The sequence below is a fragment of the Tyto alba genome, unplaced genomic scaffold, assembly GCF_018691265.1.
Source record: "Tyto alba isolate M040663 unplaced genomic scaffold, T.alba_DEE_v4.0 Super-Scaffold_22, whole genome shotgun sequence".
NCBI lineage: Eukaryota > Metazoa > Chordata > Aves > Strigiformes > Tytonidae > Tyto > Tyto alba.
The window spans coordinates 9556506-9573003 of NW_024881296.1; positions in this window are offsets into that span (position 1 = coordinate 9556506).

Genomic DNA, 16498 nt, shown 5'->3' on the forward strand with positions numbered 1-16498 from the left:
AGTCCTAATGATGATTTCACATACATTTTGTTGTTATAAAGACCGTTTTCCCCTGTTGTGTAACATTTTACTCTCACAGAATCTGAAGCTGGAACTCCAGGACTGTGGAGAGAATGAACAAATACAACTGAAGAAAGCAGAAGGTAGGAGATCAAGATCTTGGGGCAAACATGTTCTGTATTGAGAATGCAGACTGCATGATTCCCTGTTCTTCAGGATGAGGATAGAGTTGCACCATTAGGAGTGACATGCAGAGATTTTATACTGAAAATAGCTGAGCTTTAATGTGAATTGCAGGTAGCCATACATGCTATATTCCTTTCCCCCTTAGATACTTCTCTGTGTCCCTGTGAAAATTAGCAAGGCAGACATAACATGGAACCACTTTAGAGATCATTTTTGGATTACCTCAGAGGTGCTTTTGAACCAGATAATCAGAATAAACTGAAGGAAGGTGTCCATAGAATTAGAACCATGAAATTGAACTAAAAGTAAAGAAAAATCAAAAAATCATAGAACAGTTTGTGTTGGGAAGGACCTTAAAGATCATCTAGTTTCAAGCCCCCTGCCATGGGCAGGGACACCTTCCACTAGATCAGGTTGCTCAAAGTCCCATCCAACTTGGCCTTGATAACTTTCAGGGAAGGAACATCCACAACTTCTCTGGGCAACCTGTTTCAGTGTCTCACCAGCCTCACAGTGAAGAATTTCTTCCTTATATCTAATCTAAATCCGCCCTCTCAGTTCAAAACCTCTACCCCCCCACCCTATCACTACACTACCTGATAAAGAATCCCTCCTCATCTTTCCTGTATGCCCTCTGTAAGTACTGGAAGGCTGCTATAAGGTCTCCCTGGAGCCTTCTATTCTGCAGGCTGAACAACCCCAAGTCTCTCAGCCTGTCCTCATCAGGCAGGTGCTCCAGCCCCCTGATCATCTTCGTGGCCCTCCTCTGGACCTGCTCCAACAGGTCCATGTGCTTCTTATGCTGGGGGCCCCAGAGCTGGACACAGCACTGGAGGTGGGGGCTCATGTGAGTGTAGCAGAGTGGGGAGAATCCCCTCCCTCGACCTGCTGGCCACACTTCTCTTTCTGCAGCCCAGGATAGGGTTGGCTTTCTGGTCTGTGAGTGCACATTGCTGGCTCATAGTCAGTTTTCCATCCACTACTAACTCCCAAATCAATCTCTGCAGGGCTGCTCTCAGTCCACTCATTGCCCAGCCTGTATTTGCATTTGGGATTGCCCCAACCCCTGTGCATGACCTTGCACTTGGCCCCATTGAACTTCATGAGATTTGCACAGGCCCACCTCTTGAGACTGATAAGGTCCTTCCGACTGGCATCCCTTCCCTCCAATGTGTCAACTGCACCACACAGCTTGGTGTATTCAGTGAACTTGTTGAGGGTGCATTCAATCTGTCTATGTCTCCAACAAAGATGTTAAGCAGCACTGGTCCCAGTACCAACCCCTGAGGAACACCTCTTGTCACTGTTCTCCTCTTGGACATCAAGCTGTTGACCGCAACCCTTCGAGTGCAACCATTCAGCCAATTCCTTATCCACTGAGTGGTCCATCCATCAAATCTATGCCTTCAATTTAGAGACAAGGACATCATGTGGGACAGCGTCAAATGCTTTCCCTGAGTTCAGGTTGCTGACATCAGTTCTTCCCTTGTCCACTAATGCTGTAACCCCATTGTAGAAGGCCACCAAATTTGTCAGGCATGAGTTGCCCTTAGTGAAGCCATGTTGGCTGTCACCAATCACATCCTTATTTTCCATGTGCCCTAGCACAGTTTCCAGGAAGATCCACTTCATGATCTTGCTGGGCACAGAGGTGAGACTGACTGACCTGTAGTTCCCCAGGACTCCTTTTTTCCCCTTTTTAAAAATGAAGGTTATGTTTCCCCTTTTCAAGTCAGCAGGAAATTTACTGGACCGCCACAACTTCTCAAATATGATGGATAGTGTCTTAGCCACTTCATCCGCCAGTTCCTTCAAGACCAATGGATGCATCTCATCAGGTCCCATGGACTTGTGCACCTTCAGGTTCCTTAGGTGGTCTCAAACCTCATCTTCTTTTACAGTGGGTGGTTCTTCTTTCTCTCAGTACCCACTTTTGCCTTTTGTATCTTGGGTAGTGTGGCTGGAGCACTTACCAGTAAAGTCTGAGGCAAAAAAGTCATCGAGTACCTCAGTCTCCTCCATATCCTGGGTAGCCAGGTCTCCTGTTTCTTTCCAGAGAGGACCCACATTTTCCCTCATCTTCCTTTTATCACTGACATACCTATAGAAGTTTTTCTTGTAAGTAAAAAAATTTTACTTGAAGTGGCATTTAGTGTGAACAGATTTTTTTTCTCTCGAAGTAAATATTTTTACTATCCTTAAATAACTGTTACCACAAACCTAGTTTATTATTCTAAGTGACACTAGTTTTGCTTCATTTTAGTGTATTTTTGGTTTGATTTCTAAACAATGCTTTGACATTAAATAAAATGCTGATGTTATTTTGAAGCTGGACCTGAAGGAAATCAATATTCAACTATTGTCTTTGTCTTGTGCAGGTGTTTTTACATTGTGAGAAAACCTCTTTCCATGGTTGCACATGATGTGGCTGCGGGTGTAAAAAGTTAGAGCATGGAACTGGAGTGGGAATCCTGGGCCACACAGGACTTGTGGGAAGGTGAGGTGTGGCTGCTGTGCTGGCAGCAAGACAGGAGATGATGCTCTTATGAGGATGGGTGGCTGCCTGTGAGCCCCTTGGGTGCTCCTCACCTGGGGACCAAGCAAAGGCTTGTGCTGGGGGTGGTACCAGTGATTTCCTTATGCAGGTGACAGGCTGGGGAGGGATGGCCTCTGCAGGGGCCACTTTCCTGATGAGGACACCTTGTGCAGCCACACAGCCTCTGCTGATCTCTGGGTGCCTCCTAGTTCTCCTCCACATCACCTACACCCAGCCTTTAAGTTCATTCCTCCTATGAAGTTTGTATTTTCTTAAAAGTAATTTTATTTATTTATTTATTTATTTATTTATTTATTTTTCCAGAGAAAATCCTTCAGCTAGCTCAGGATTATTTAATTCAGAAATACAGCTGTGCTGTCAGATACTGAGAGTTAATGTATGTCTTTGTATGATATCTCTTTCTGTCTCTCTTGCTTTTCCATGAAGTGTTTTCAGATAAGAACTTTTATTCTGTAACAGTCCTCTGTTGTAGCTTGCTCTTCGGTGGATGCTTCACATCCTAAACTTCAGCACATGCAAGACTGATCATTTTAAACCTCCAAATGAAAAAATGTTTCCTTTATTTTTGCTGTTCTCTGATGTAACTCTTATTCCCTCACAGACCTCTCCCTGTAGAATCTGAGCAAATCTAGATTGTGCTTTTTTAAGGTGATCTAGGAAACCCCTGTCCTCTTCCAGAGGTCAAATAGACCTTGTTTTTTATTCTTTGTCGAGTTGCATGGCTCGATGACAAGGTCCTTCCTCTCTGCTCCCTGGGGTTTGTTGCAGCCAGTAAAGGTCTTTTTGTCTGCTGTCCCCCCAGGTCCATGGTGATGGCTTACCAAGTGCCCAGAGAGGACCGGGCTTAAAAAATTTTATTTTTTATTTTTTCCCTGGAACACAGTTGCCTTACTTAGAATACAAATTTAAAAGCAGAGGTCTGGATTGAAGTGAGAAATATGTGGCTACCTACATGCAGCTATATTCATTCTGTATTTCAGAAATACAACTCAATGTAATTTTAGGAGTCACAGAAGGAAATTCCCTCTCTGCACTACTCTTTTTTTTTTTTTTTTTTTTTTTTTTTCCCAACATCTGTGGTTTGATTTTGTTGAAAGACTGAGAAAACAGGGAAACAAAATGTGATTACTCAGCTGGCTCTGCAATGGTTGGATTGTTTGGGAGTTCCTGTTACATGCTAAATGAATGGAAAGAGAGGTGTCCCTCAAGATAAGAGCCTGGTGGTAATTTAAGAATGAAACATTGTGGCAGGGTTTGGTCATACATTGATGAAAGATGAAAATCAGGATTTTCTTATGCTGCTCTAAAAATTAATAGGTGAGAATTGGCAAGTCAAAATCTACTATTTCTTAAATCACAAGATTAACCAAAATCTTGAAATGTAATTGACAAAGCATGACAGTAATTAAAAACAAACAAAAACTTTATAGCTTTGTCTCATAACCACTTTTCCAAAGCAAACATATATAATTTAATCTCTATCTTAATTTACTGAAAATATCTGGTGGATTTCAGGTCATCCAGCTGGTGAAAAATGTGCTGTTTTAGTTCCCCATTTCTGCCCTGGTATTCATCACCGGGCTAGTACTGTGTATACAGGAACAAATGAGAAATTGTTGCTACCTGGAAACTCGAAGGAAAGGCTGTAGCTTTATAGTTGAGTCACATCATTGACTCTCCTGGCACTTAAAAAAATTTTCTTCTGATGCAAATGAGAGTAAAATCAAAACATTAGCTTTAAGGTACAGAGAGATTTTCTCTACTGCATAATTATTTTGTCCTCAGTCCTTGAATGCTTTTCTGCAATAACTGCTGGGCTGACAGTAACTCTTGACCAGCTTGACACAAATGCTATGAAGTCCCACACTGGAGCACTGAAGTTGAGGCTCTGGATTTCTGGAACAGCTCCTATCACTGCACTGTCTCTGCTGCAAGAAAAAAATGTGCCAGGAATTTTACCATATATAGGGGTAAAATAAAAATGTTCCTCTTCTAAGCCACCTGTGGGTCTCTTATCTGCAAGGAAGATTTCCATTACTTGTTTTGAAAGTCATTCTGTAGGGAAGACTTATAGTGATGACATGCAATTTCAGCGCTCAACTACAAGGCAAAATTCATGAGAGGCATGCTGTGCAGACAAAAAATGCAGCCCTTGGAAGAGGTCGATATTACTTCTGGTAGATGAGACACTTGCTGGTCTGGTAAGCACCCAACAAAATGTATCATTTTTTAATTCTGATCTTAGGTAGAAATACCCTGGTTACATGAGAAAAGGAAAATAGATCCTTGTTATGAGGCAGATGTTCGAAAGAGGTTTAATTCTAGAACTACACAGGAATAAAAGGCTAGTTTTTCAGAAGGCAGGATGGCTCCATCGTAAATATCCAGTGCTTGATTAATAATCAGCCCTTGAAATCTTTTTGAAAATTGAAGATTTCAAATGCTTGACCTAAAATCCTTTGAAATTACTAGAAAGATTCTTGAACTCGTTGAAATCAGCCCTGTAAGTGCAGTCTAACACTGAAAATCCCTTTAATGACAGTGACAAGGACACTGCAAAATGCACAGGCAGACATTCCCCATCAGTTGATGTATCCCATATTGGGAACTGGGAATCTAGCCTCATACCACCTTCCTCACATCCCTCTAAACATGTATCTGAAGCAGCTGTGTGAAACTTGGGGAAAAAAAAAACATGAGACCAAAGGTATTGCTCTGCGTGGACTTGAAAATTTTGCTGGGATTGATGTATAACTTTTTGTCAATATTTTATTTTTCCCAAATGTCCTGGGTTGAGTGAATGGTGGAGTTTTTTTGGTGGCAGGGGAGGGGGCTATTGGGGTGGCCCCCTGTGAGAAGCTTCTTGAAGCTCCCCCAGCTCCAAGTCAGCTCCACTTCTGTTTGGGAAATTGAGCCAATCAGCTGCGCCTCTGCGATAATGTATTTAAGAAGGGACGTGGTGACGTGCAGTGGGACTTGTGAGGAGGAGTTGCTGCAGCTGCGTGAACACCAAGGTCAGTGGAGGAACGGAGGAAGGAAGGAGGGGGGAGGTGTGCCGGAGCAGAGACCCCCCTGTATCCTGTGGTGAGACGGCAGGGTGGCCCCCCCCCCGCCACCCATGAAGATCTACGGTGGAGCAGACATTGATTTATGGCCTGTGGCTTCTGCTCAGATAATCAAGGTTCTGTGCCCGAAGAAGGCCGGGGTCTCATAGGAAAAGGTAGCCCCGCTGCTGTAATTCAGCACTGGGAGGTTTGCAGCATGTGGGGGTGCTGGAGCAGCTCGGGAAGGGCTGCAGCCGTGGGAGGGAATCCAGTCGGATAAAGCTAGTGACCCATGACAGAGCAGTGTGGGGAACGCTGTGGCCCGTGGGAGGAACTCATGTTGGAGAAAGTTTGTGGAGGACTGTCTCCTGTGAGAGGGGGACCACGATGGAGCAGGAGGAACAAGTTTCGGACACTCCCCTCACCGAAGATGAAGGAAGTGGCAGTGCTGACTGCACCCCCCAATCCCTGCCCCTGCGCCACTGGGGGAGGAGGTAGAGATATCAGGAGCAGAGCTGAGCCCAGGAAGAAGGGAGGGGTGGGGGGAAGGTGTTCTCAAGATGTGGCAATGCTTCTCACTGTCCTACTCTGTTATGTGTTGTTAGTGTCTGTAATAAATGTATGCTTTTTTTTTTTTCTTCCCCTAACGAGTCTGCCTTTTGCTCGTGATCATAAAGGGGAATTTTTTCCCCATCCCAGTCCTATCTTGAACCCCAATCCTGGCTCTCTGTCCCTTCTCATTGCCGGAGGGGAAGGGAGAGAGAGCTGCTGCATTGTGGTTGGCTGCCAACCAGGCCTAAACCATGACACCAATTTACTTTAAGTAAGCTATTGACTCATTTATTTGACCTTCTAGCCAGCTGGAAGCATGGGCTGAATGAATCAGCCATTTTCCTGAGTATCTCTACAGTGAGATTTATTCACCATGATACACTGTGTATTTTGAACCACCTGAGATTTTTATTTCTTCCTAAAACATAGTTGGGGACTGAGCCTCAGGAATAAGATAATATAGCACTTTTGGATAAGTATATCAGGAAATAATTCCAGTTGTTTTTCTTTTACAATAAATTATCTCTGGAGGTAATGGGCAGTTTCCAGGAGACTGATCCTTCCTACCTGGTGATGGGCTGACAGGTCCAGCTGTTTTTCACGCAGTGTAAGCTGATGCTTTACACTGGACTCTCAGAGCAAGAGTGGTCTCATTGTAAGTCTGTGCTGTCATGCCTTTAGTTTTTGAATATTCACATCTATGCTGACCCCCTCACCTTTTCCCCCTTCTTCCTCCCCTCCACCCTCTATTAACTGGGCCATAATTCTGCAAGTGTAGAGATCTCTGCTTGGTATTGGGAGTTGTCAAGAAGCCACTTGCTGATTCTCATGCTGTAGATACTGAAGTTTCTCTGTGACTTGCTGTAATTTATGCCAGTATCTGTAGTTCTCAGAGAATACCCTACAGTAACTGACTGATGCCATGTCATTGTTCTAAAGTGCATGGCAGGGGTGACAAAAGTGACTGAAGGGATCACCTCAATTGAATTTTGAAACATCCATCCTCCCTTTGGAAATCCTATCTGGGCACCTCTATCTCTGATGTGTCTCTACTATGGACAGGTTTTGATTTAAATGTGATTTACAGGAAAGTAAATTTAAATTGAGACCATTATTTAATTCAAGTCAAAATGCTTGTCCTTATTATGAAAATGCCTCATTCTCCAGTTCCTGGCTATGGTAAATTCCCAAAATAAATATTTGGTATCAAATGAAATGCGCATACATTTCCCAGAATTGGTAACACTCCATGTACTGAGGAAAGAGTATATAGCCTTTAAGTTCAGAAGCACAGCCTGCTTATTATACAACTGTTGAACTGTTTTTAGATAGCTCTTCTATTCCCTGTTTACTATAATTAAATATTTTTAACTTGATGTAAAGGATAATTGTTACCAAATAGAATGTGAATTCAGGGCAAATAATAGTATAATTTAACATCTTCAGAAAAAAAATCCAAAGGTACATGAACTGCAGAAAATCAGTGTCTCCCCTGTACTGGTTTTGGAAAGTTCCTGCCAACTTCCCAGACATGCACCCGACACACAGAGGCACTTCTGAAGAGAGCTTTCACTACAGCATGGATCTTTTTTAGCAGCATGAGAAGTCACTAGACAAATTACTAAATAAGAAAAGATAATGTGTCACAATTTATTCTACTAATTAGCTGTAAGACCGTCTACATAATATATGCCAGAAGATTTTGGTAAACTTTTGTGTGAGTGCAATTTTACAAAGGAAGCAATTCATCTATGTATAGCCCCTTGTGTTACAGCTGCTGGGCACCAAGGCCAGATTGGGGCAAAAGCAATATCTTCACAGCTTTGTGATGCCAGAATTAATTACAGTTAGTTTAAACACTGATTTATTAGGGTATCGTTTATGATTAGCTCTAAAAATATTTCAAAATAGCTTTAAAATGTGAGAAACAAGTTATAGACCTTTGATCTGGGAAATAACAGCTAATGATACTGACACGATTAAGAAAACAAACAGCATAATTAAAAATCTTATCAGCTATTTATGTACTCATGCATTTGTTAAGATGATCTCATCTGGAATGAGACAAGCTGGGTGCCAGATAGACACTGCCCAACGCATATTAATTTTTTATCTGCCGAAGTACCAACTTTGGAATGTGTTTTTGTACTTTCCTGATCTCAGTCCACCTGCTATAAGTATTTTCCTTTACCGGTTTTGTTATATTACTTTATATGTTGCATATGATTTGGTTGTATTTGTAATATTCATCCAAATGCAAGTACTTATATTGCTAGGACATATGTGCCTACAATTTTGCAGCTTTGTCATTATCACAAGTGTCATTTGATCAGTTCAGTAGTCAGTATAGCAAAAATTCATAGAATATGTATATTCTCACAACTTATCAATCAGACATGAAAGTGCCAAAAAACGGTGTGATTTAACTCTTTGTGTATACTTACAGAAGCAGCACAGGACTCGTAGCTACACGGCGTTGCTGACCACAGCTTGTAATATCCCCATCAGAAACTGGGATAGTCTAACAGTAATTTGAATCTGCATTGCTACAACAAGAGAGCAGCATCAAATTTTTCCCCAGTAACTTATGATTCATATGGCCCCGAGCCTGGGCATTGTCTCCCTTTTAACCTCTTCCTGACTGAGGTCTTTGTCTTGTTTAGCAGCAGCAATGATTTTGTCTGCACACTTTCCCTATATTTCCATTGGGGGATAAGACGAGTTAGCAGGATCAAATGAATGAGTTTAGATTGCTTAAGTAAACAAGGCCAGTTAAATCAAATGTCCATGCTGACAATTTTATCCAAGTCAGTTTGGCTATTGTAACTTGAAGCCAGGAATCCCAAAAGATTTGTTTGCAAAAGTATTAATGATTTCTCACTTGAAATATTTTTCAGTGCTTTATGTTGCTGCAAAGTGTGTATGATGTGCTTTATGGAGAAAAGCAACTGTGTTTTTTTTTTTTTTTTCTGCCATAATGTTCTGTCAGAAAGATAATCCAGTTAACTATTAGCAATACAGGTTAATTAAAAAACAGGTCAAAGGATGATTCATTCTCTTTGATTACTTAGTGTCTTTGTTTTGTAACTTGCATTCTATGTTGTTATTTCACCTTCTGAGTAGGGAAGTAGTGAAATTCATGCACAGAAGCCCAGATGGCACCTATTCAAGGCTGATGCAATTTTCAAAATCCCCTGTTAAAAGTCAGTTCTGGTTATGCATGTAAGGTTTTGCAGTCACTATTAAGGATGCCTGCTGGTATACCACATAATTTTCTCTCAGGAAAGGTACGTCTGCATTCCTGCCCACAGGATTTAATCATGAAGGCCTGTGGCTTGGGAATTTACTTGGAGACTTCACATGCCTTACAGATGGCTGCTGCTAGCAAAAGCACTCAGTCTGTGGTGATAGCACTGCCATCAAACTAGTTTTTTTACTATAAAATGGCAAAAGTGCCAGCACAAATCAAGTCTGCTGCAAGAGGCAACAGTAATCATGTAGTCTTCTTCTCTGTATCTTTTTTTGGGCCTAGTCCTGGGGCATTTAATACATGAATTATTTATTGCAAGTGGTATAGATCAGATGTCAGCAATTCTCAAACAAAGCAACTGTAAATAGAGACTATTAATCGGCTGGTATTTTTCAGAGTGCATTGTGTTTCAGTAGCAGCTATTAATGTCCTGCAAGAGGGATACAATAAATCAACTCTTCCTAGATCTATGAAATATTTCCCCACTGGATTGCCACTCATTTATAACATAAATTATGTAAATTTTTAATGATATTCAATACCACACTGGGGAGTAGGTAAGCTCCTCGAGCAACATCCTCAGGCAGAATTAGACAAGCTTCTTATCTGGCCTATATTCAGTGAAGCAATGCCAGTTCAGAGCTGCTGTATCTCTGACCTGCTAATACCTTTAAAAACGTAAAAGTTTTATGGGAAAGTGATTAAAGTATCACTAGGAAAGAGCCACCAGGTTGAAAGAGGCCTGATCAGGTACTACTATCCCAGTGACACTTGCTATTATAGTTTGGAAAGATTCTTTTATCAGAAAAGTAGGTAAAGGCTGAAGTTTGATAGTGACTTTCTGTCATAAGGCGAGATAACAGTGGTGATATAAGCAGAAACCAAAGCCGGTTTTATGTCTGGTAATTCATATTCATTTTTATTTAGTAGCAATACTCAGAATAGTTTCGGTGGTGTTACATAAACATTTTAGTTTGGTCCAAAAATGAATTTTGGACAATATTCTACATTTTTCCTCATTTATGGTATTTTGGCTCACATCCAGGAATGGTTTCAAAACCTGCAAATAAGTTTTCTTTTGATTAAACTAAACTAGAAGGGCCCCATTAATGGGCATTCAGCCAATAGGGGCAGACTAAATCTAATATGAAGTAATCCCCTAGACCCAGAAATGTGTGAATATGGACAACAGGATCTTGGAAATCTGGCATTGTCTTGTCTGCCTCTAGATCTTCTCCTACTGGGCTGCAAGACTTGCTAGTTAATATAGTTTTGTCATCCTGATGCTTATTAAACCATGCTTGGTTTCTTCTTTCTTTGAAACATGCCAATATTTAAAAACTTCCAGACAAGTTACACATGATTTTTTCCAGTCTTCTGCCTTTCAGACAGTATGCCATCTCCATCCATTTGTGTCTCACTGGAAGAAAGGACATATGGAAATACTAGATATAAAAAACCACAGGGGGGAGGTTTTAAAGTTAAATCAATTAATTCTACCTGTCCATCTCCCTGTTACTGAAAAATGTCTAATTGGACTCAAGCACTTAGTTGAGCAGCAATGACTTCCTCACCACGGGCTTCATATGGCAATGTGTACAACACTTGGGCTCCCACCACCCATCCTATTAGTGGCACTTGCCACTGGTGCTGTATGACAGCACTTCCTCCTCTGTGAAGAACCCACTTCAGAAATATTATTTCCCGGTTTTCACAGCTGGCCACCTCCTTGGATAATTAAAATCTGAGGGTAATCTTATGCCCTTTATGTGATTTATGGAAATCACTTAGGTCTGGGAAGGAATGATCAGGAGTGGATTTTTGTATGGAAATACAGTGCTTGCATGACATCCAACTTTTGTTTGATTGATTCCTAAAGGTGTTAGAAGGCCAGATGTGAAAAATGAAGCCAATTAGTTATCCACAGAAGAGTTAATACATGCATAAAAACATGAATTCTTCTGTTCCACCTAAATGACTAAACACTGTTTTGAATAACTATTGATGAAAAGAAATTTTGCTAATTCTGTTGTTTTTTTAATTCTCCTCTCAGTTAGGTTTTCTCCCGTAGTTGTTTAAATCAGACTAATTCTGTTGTTTTTCACATTATTCTCTTAGGATCTGCCCCACTGTTTTTAATGATAAATGTAAAGCAAATAGAGTCAACTATTTTTGCCTACTTTCAAGCTCCTCCAAGCATGATGGATTTGAATATTCAAATCAGCCCAGAAGTTCTTAGTGTTGCCTCCTTTTTTTGACAGGCTGAATGAGGAAAAAAAAAATGTACAGAAACTTGGCTGGCAGGTAATGCTGAAGCTGATCTAAAAGTTCTACTAATAAGGCTCAAGAGAGGGAGAGGCAGGGAATTAGGAGGTTTGGATGAAAACAGGCATATGATACACAGACACCTCTGTGTGCACGTGGGACGATTCTCAGCTGCTCAGCCCACACTGTGAAGCTCGGCATTCAGTAGCTCCTTATGTGACATTTAAAAACAGATTTCTAAGGAAATTGGCAGTGGCACTGAGGGATGGTGGCACTTTCCTAATAAAGAAACCCACACTTGGATTTAGTGAGCTGGGGTTCACCAAGTTTTTGGGGGTAGGCAAAATAGAAGAATCCTGGATGAAATGTTCCTATTTTGAAGTTACATAAGCCTTTAAATGTTTGATTTGAAATGGACATTTTACATTTCAGAATTAATTTAGTTATTTTTAAATGTTAAAACAAAACTGACAGGTTTGTTTCTTCTACAGGTAATTCAAAAACATTCAAATTTTGGTGGATTAAAAACATAATTATGCTCACAGTGCACTTTAATATCTAGCACTGTGCTCTTTGGAAAGTCTGATAAGAGCAACACAACTTGTCCTTGACTGCCTATTTCAGAATATTCTATCTTTCATAGAGTGTAGAGAAACCTTTTTGTAAGCTAAAAAAGCAAGGTAACAAAAATAGCATTGCATTGGAAAAAAAGCCTGGGATGCAGAGAGTGACCTTGTGCCAAATGTCTCCACTGCTCACTAGGACTTGTGCAGACTGAGAGAGAAGGAAATGGCAACGATTGGAACGGAGTGCGGGTCTATATACCAAAAGGAGAACACATTTTCTGGTAAACTCTGTTCTATTTGGAGCTGAAACCATTATTTTCCTCCCCTATGCATAGTGGAGCTAGGAGATGTTGGCTGGGTCTCTGCTGATTCCTGTCAGAGGCACAGGTCCTTTTAAACCTGTATTTCTGGGAACAGTCTTGCGACAGATTCTGCAAAATAGCCACCAGTATGTTTCTATGTTGGTGTGCACTATGTTCCCATTTTGTAATCCCCAAGGTTCACTTTGTGCTAGGGAAACCAGAAATAGGTTAATTAAGATGCCTGCTTTCTTTAAATAATACAAAATACTGGATGAATGCCAGAATTGCAAGGTACTGATCATAATCGGCATTTGTGGATGTGGCATTTGTGTTTCCAATTTTTTGCAAACTTGTACTTTGGGGAAACTTCTCATTTATTTAAATTTGTGATCTTATTTATAGATAATCTGTTGTTAACAACTGTCTGCTCAGAAAATTAATTCTAGCTAGGCTAGAGACTGCAATCTGGAAATTGTAAGAGTGTTTGGGTTAATTAACAAATCATTTGATTTGTTCACATGTTAATCAGCTCTTGAGGATCAATAAATTCTAATTCAGTATAAATAAATTGGATTGGGAAAACAGTTAATACTGTAATAACAATGGTGCCCATTTGGGCTGGTTTGTGTATATATTTCTCTTGTTAATCACTAGTCAGCTTGAAACTAGATGTATTGCAGGGCCTGAGTTTTATTTTCTTCCACTGGCTGAGCAACAGAAAGATCTGGTATGGAAGGCTTGGGACACTGCCTGGCAAAAAACTCAGTCTGGTTTATCACAGAACCTTTTATATTTACCTTATAATGCAGATTACAGATCAGGTTATTCCCATCTTTCACTCTTCACAGTGTTGAATTGTCTGTCATTTAAGCTTCTGAAATTAATTCCAATGGTTTGAGCTGAGCATATTTAGTCCTTATCATGGATGTCCTTTGCACATTTTCCTTCTCATCAGAATTTTTAAGGCATGATCACTGGTCATGAAGACTAGTGGGACACAGAAAAGATTTTAATAAACTGTTAGAAATCTTTGAGGACAAATGTCTCCTATGAGTTTTATTTTTCTCTTTAAAAATATTCACTTACTATTTGAGTGCAAGTGAAAGCTGTCATAATGATCATTTTAAAGATCAAAGGATTATCAAATGACATTCTCTGTTTGTTACTTATCTCACATACACAGAATCCCCATCTATAAGAAATGTCTGGGGAATCTTATCACAGGATAAATATAACATAGGATTGTTTGTATTGTAATGATCCTAGATGTAAGAAGAAAAATTAACCATAAAATTGTAAAAGAATGACAAAACCTATATACAATAAACACTCTCATTCAGCATTTTCTAACTATTTTAAGCTGTAATTAGAGAATTGGTGTTATAGAGATAATTAAAAGGTACTGAAAACCATCTGGAGTCACTCATGTGAGTCAGCTGCATTTTGAGACATGAAGATGCTTAAATGTCTTTGTAAATCTTAATAGTCAGACTGTCCAGTGAGCATTTATCTTCCTATGTACAACATTATAGGCATTCCTTTTTTTCCAGGTACTTCACACAGCTCCATCAATCTACTGTCGTTGTGCTCTAAAAATGTTGCTGCTTCTACAGTGTTTCTCTTCAAAAGCCTATGTACAATGACATTAACACAAAATCAACAGTCTACCTATAATGAGTGGGTATTTTTTTATCATATACTATTGTGACTGCTAACACCTCTGGTTTTAGGATTGACAGCTTTTTAGATGGACGCATTGTACAGTGATCTTTAATACAATACGGCCTGAAAACAGATGTAAGGTCAGACACCACAATGAGCAGCTTTGGCTTCTGCAGTGCTCAGTACTTATAAACTGCACGAAAATCAATCAGCCTTAAAGAAATTCAGAGGTGTTAATCATATTGACAGCTTCTCAAGGTGATCTAAATGGCTATAAATAAACAAAGGAAATTACATGAATAGATGCAACTGTGATCTTTTTTGGTAGTAAAGGATCTGAGGCACCGGGTTTTTTGCCCCATGTTTCTTTAGCATGTGTTTCCCACTCTTAGTAGGGTATCATTGCTCTTTACTGTGTATTTATCACTTCTTCAAGCTCTGAACTGTTGGAAACTCTTAAGTAGTTAAAGCCCTAGTTCATAACTGGAGCTCAAATCTAAACAGTCCCTACAGACTGAACGTTTGCCATCATGTTCAAACAAAATTATCTTCAGTGGAGTTTATACCACTACACTTATTTATAAACTTTGTGCCAGTGTAATGTATATCTTATACACATTAAAATAGCTACAAATCATGACATTACTGTAAAACCCCTAATCTGCCACTACATAATTATCCTGTGCCATTGAAACATGACAAGGACAGAGGAATTGTCCTCTGCTGGTTTCACTGCCAGACAGGATCATTTTTTGACCTGCTATTTGCCTTTCCTGATGCCAGTTTGCCATCCCTAGAGTTTTCAACTCTATTTTTGATGCACTGTTTTTGGAACTGGAAGGTGATCGGAGTTGGCTGTTGGGGGCTATCCAGTCCCCCTTTTTGATGAAAGATACTTATGCAGCTGCAGGGAGAGAGCAAGAGGAATCTCTCACCTTGCCTGTGAGGGAGCAGAGGTGCAGTTGTGGGTGTGGGGCCACTAGTGAGGTCTCTGGGTTTGTGTGGGGTGTGTAGCCCTCAGTCAGGCCCACTGACTTGCTGTCAGGTGTCTGCTGATGCCCTGTCCTGAGGCATGTAAAATCATCAGGTATGATGCACTAGACAGTTAGTAGGTGCCATAATTCTTGTTTGTTGATATGCTTTTTGGGAACCGGAGACTGCAACAAAGCAGGATGTCAAGGGTTTCCAGGAGTGAAATTCTGAGGTTTGATTTTGGGCCATGTGGGCATTTTTAATGTCACGTTGTCTGGCTTAATCTCAGGCCAGTAGGACAAATCCTGGCTGCCATTGTTTGAATGGCAAGTGAGTGTGACCTTTGCTGGAAGAGGAGACCTTGAGGTTTTCCTTTGCAAAAGAGGATTTGTATTTTAAGTCTTCCCTGCTGAAAGATTTGTTTTCTTAAAGATTATTGTTAAGAAAGAATGCAACTGCATCCTGCCTGCTATTTAACTAACCAATTTCTATGGGAACCTGTCCTTGCTAGTCACTCTTGGGAATTACAGGGGGAGGAAGAGGAAAGATTGTATTGATCTCAAGTGCTGTGTGTTAGTCAATGGTTTTGCGTAAAGAGTCATGTCATGTAGCAGGTGAACTAACACTAGTCTTTGCAAATGATTGGTCATTGATTGCTTCCAGGAGATACATGTTTTGATATGAGAAAGGTACATGTCTTCAATTCAATTATGCTATGTAAACAAAAATCAGGATTTATCTGAAGGAGATTGAAAAGGTGATGGGAAAAGTTCACAGTTTATGTTCACTTCAGAGCAAGGCTGGTCTGACAGAGAAAGTTGATTTTATCTGAGATTGCCTAGTGCCTACCAATGTAAACTTTAGATTTTCTACTATTCAGTAAGATTAAGAGCATTATACTTTTCAGGCCAACACACTGCCTAACTATCATAATAATTTTACCAATGCATGAAGTGATTCAGTCTTTTTATTAAGCACAGTATAACCATAATTACTATGTTTGCTGCTGAATATCCAGAAGCTCATAAATGATGACTTTAGATAGCTGCAGTGAAGGTTTGAGCTGTGAAGTTTGGGGCTGGCTGAGTCACACAACACATCTGCATTTCTTTGAGCCAGTTGATTCAGATCTATATTTCAGT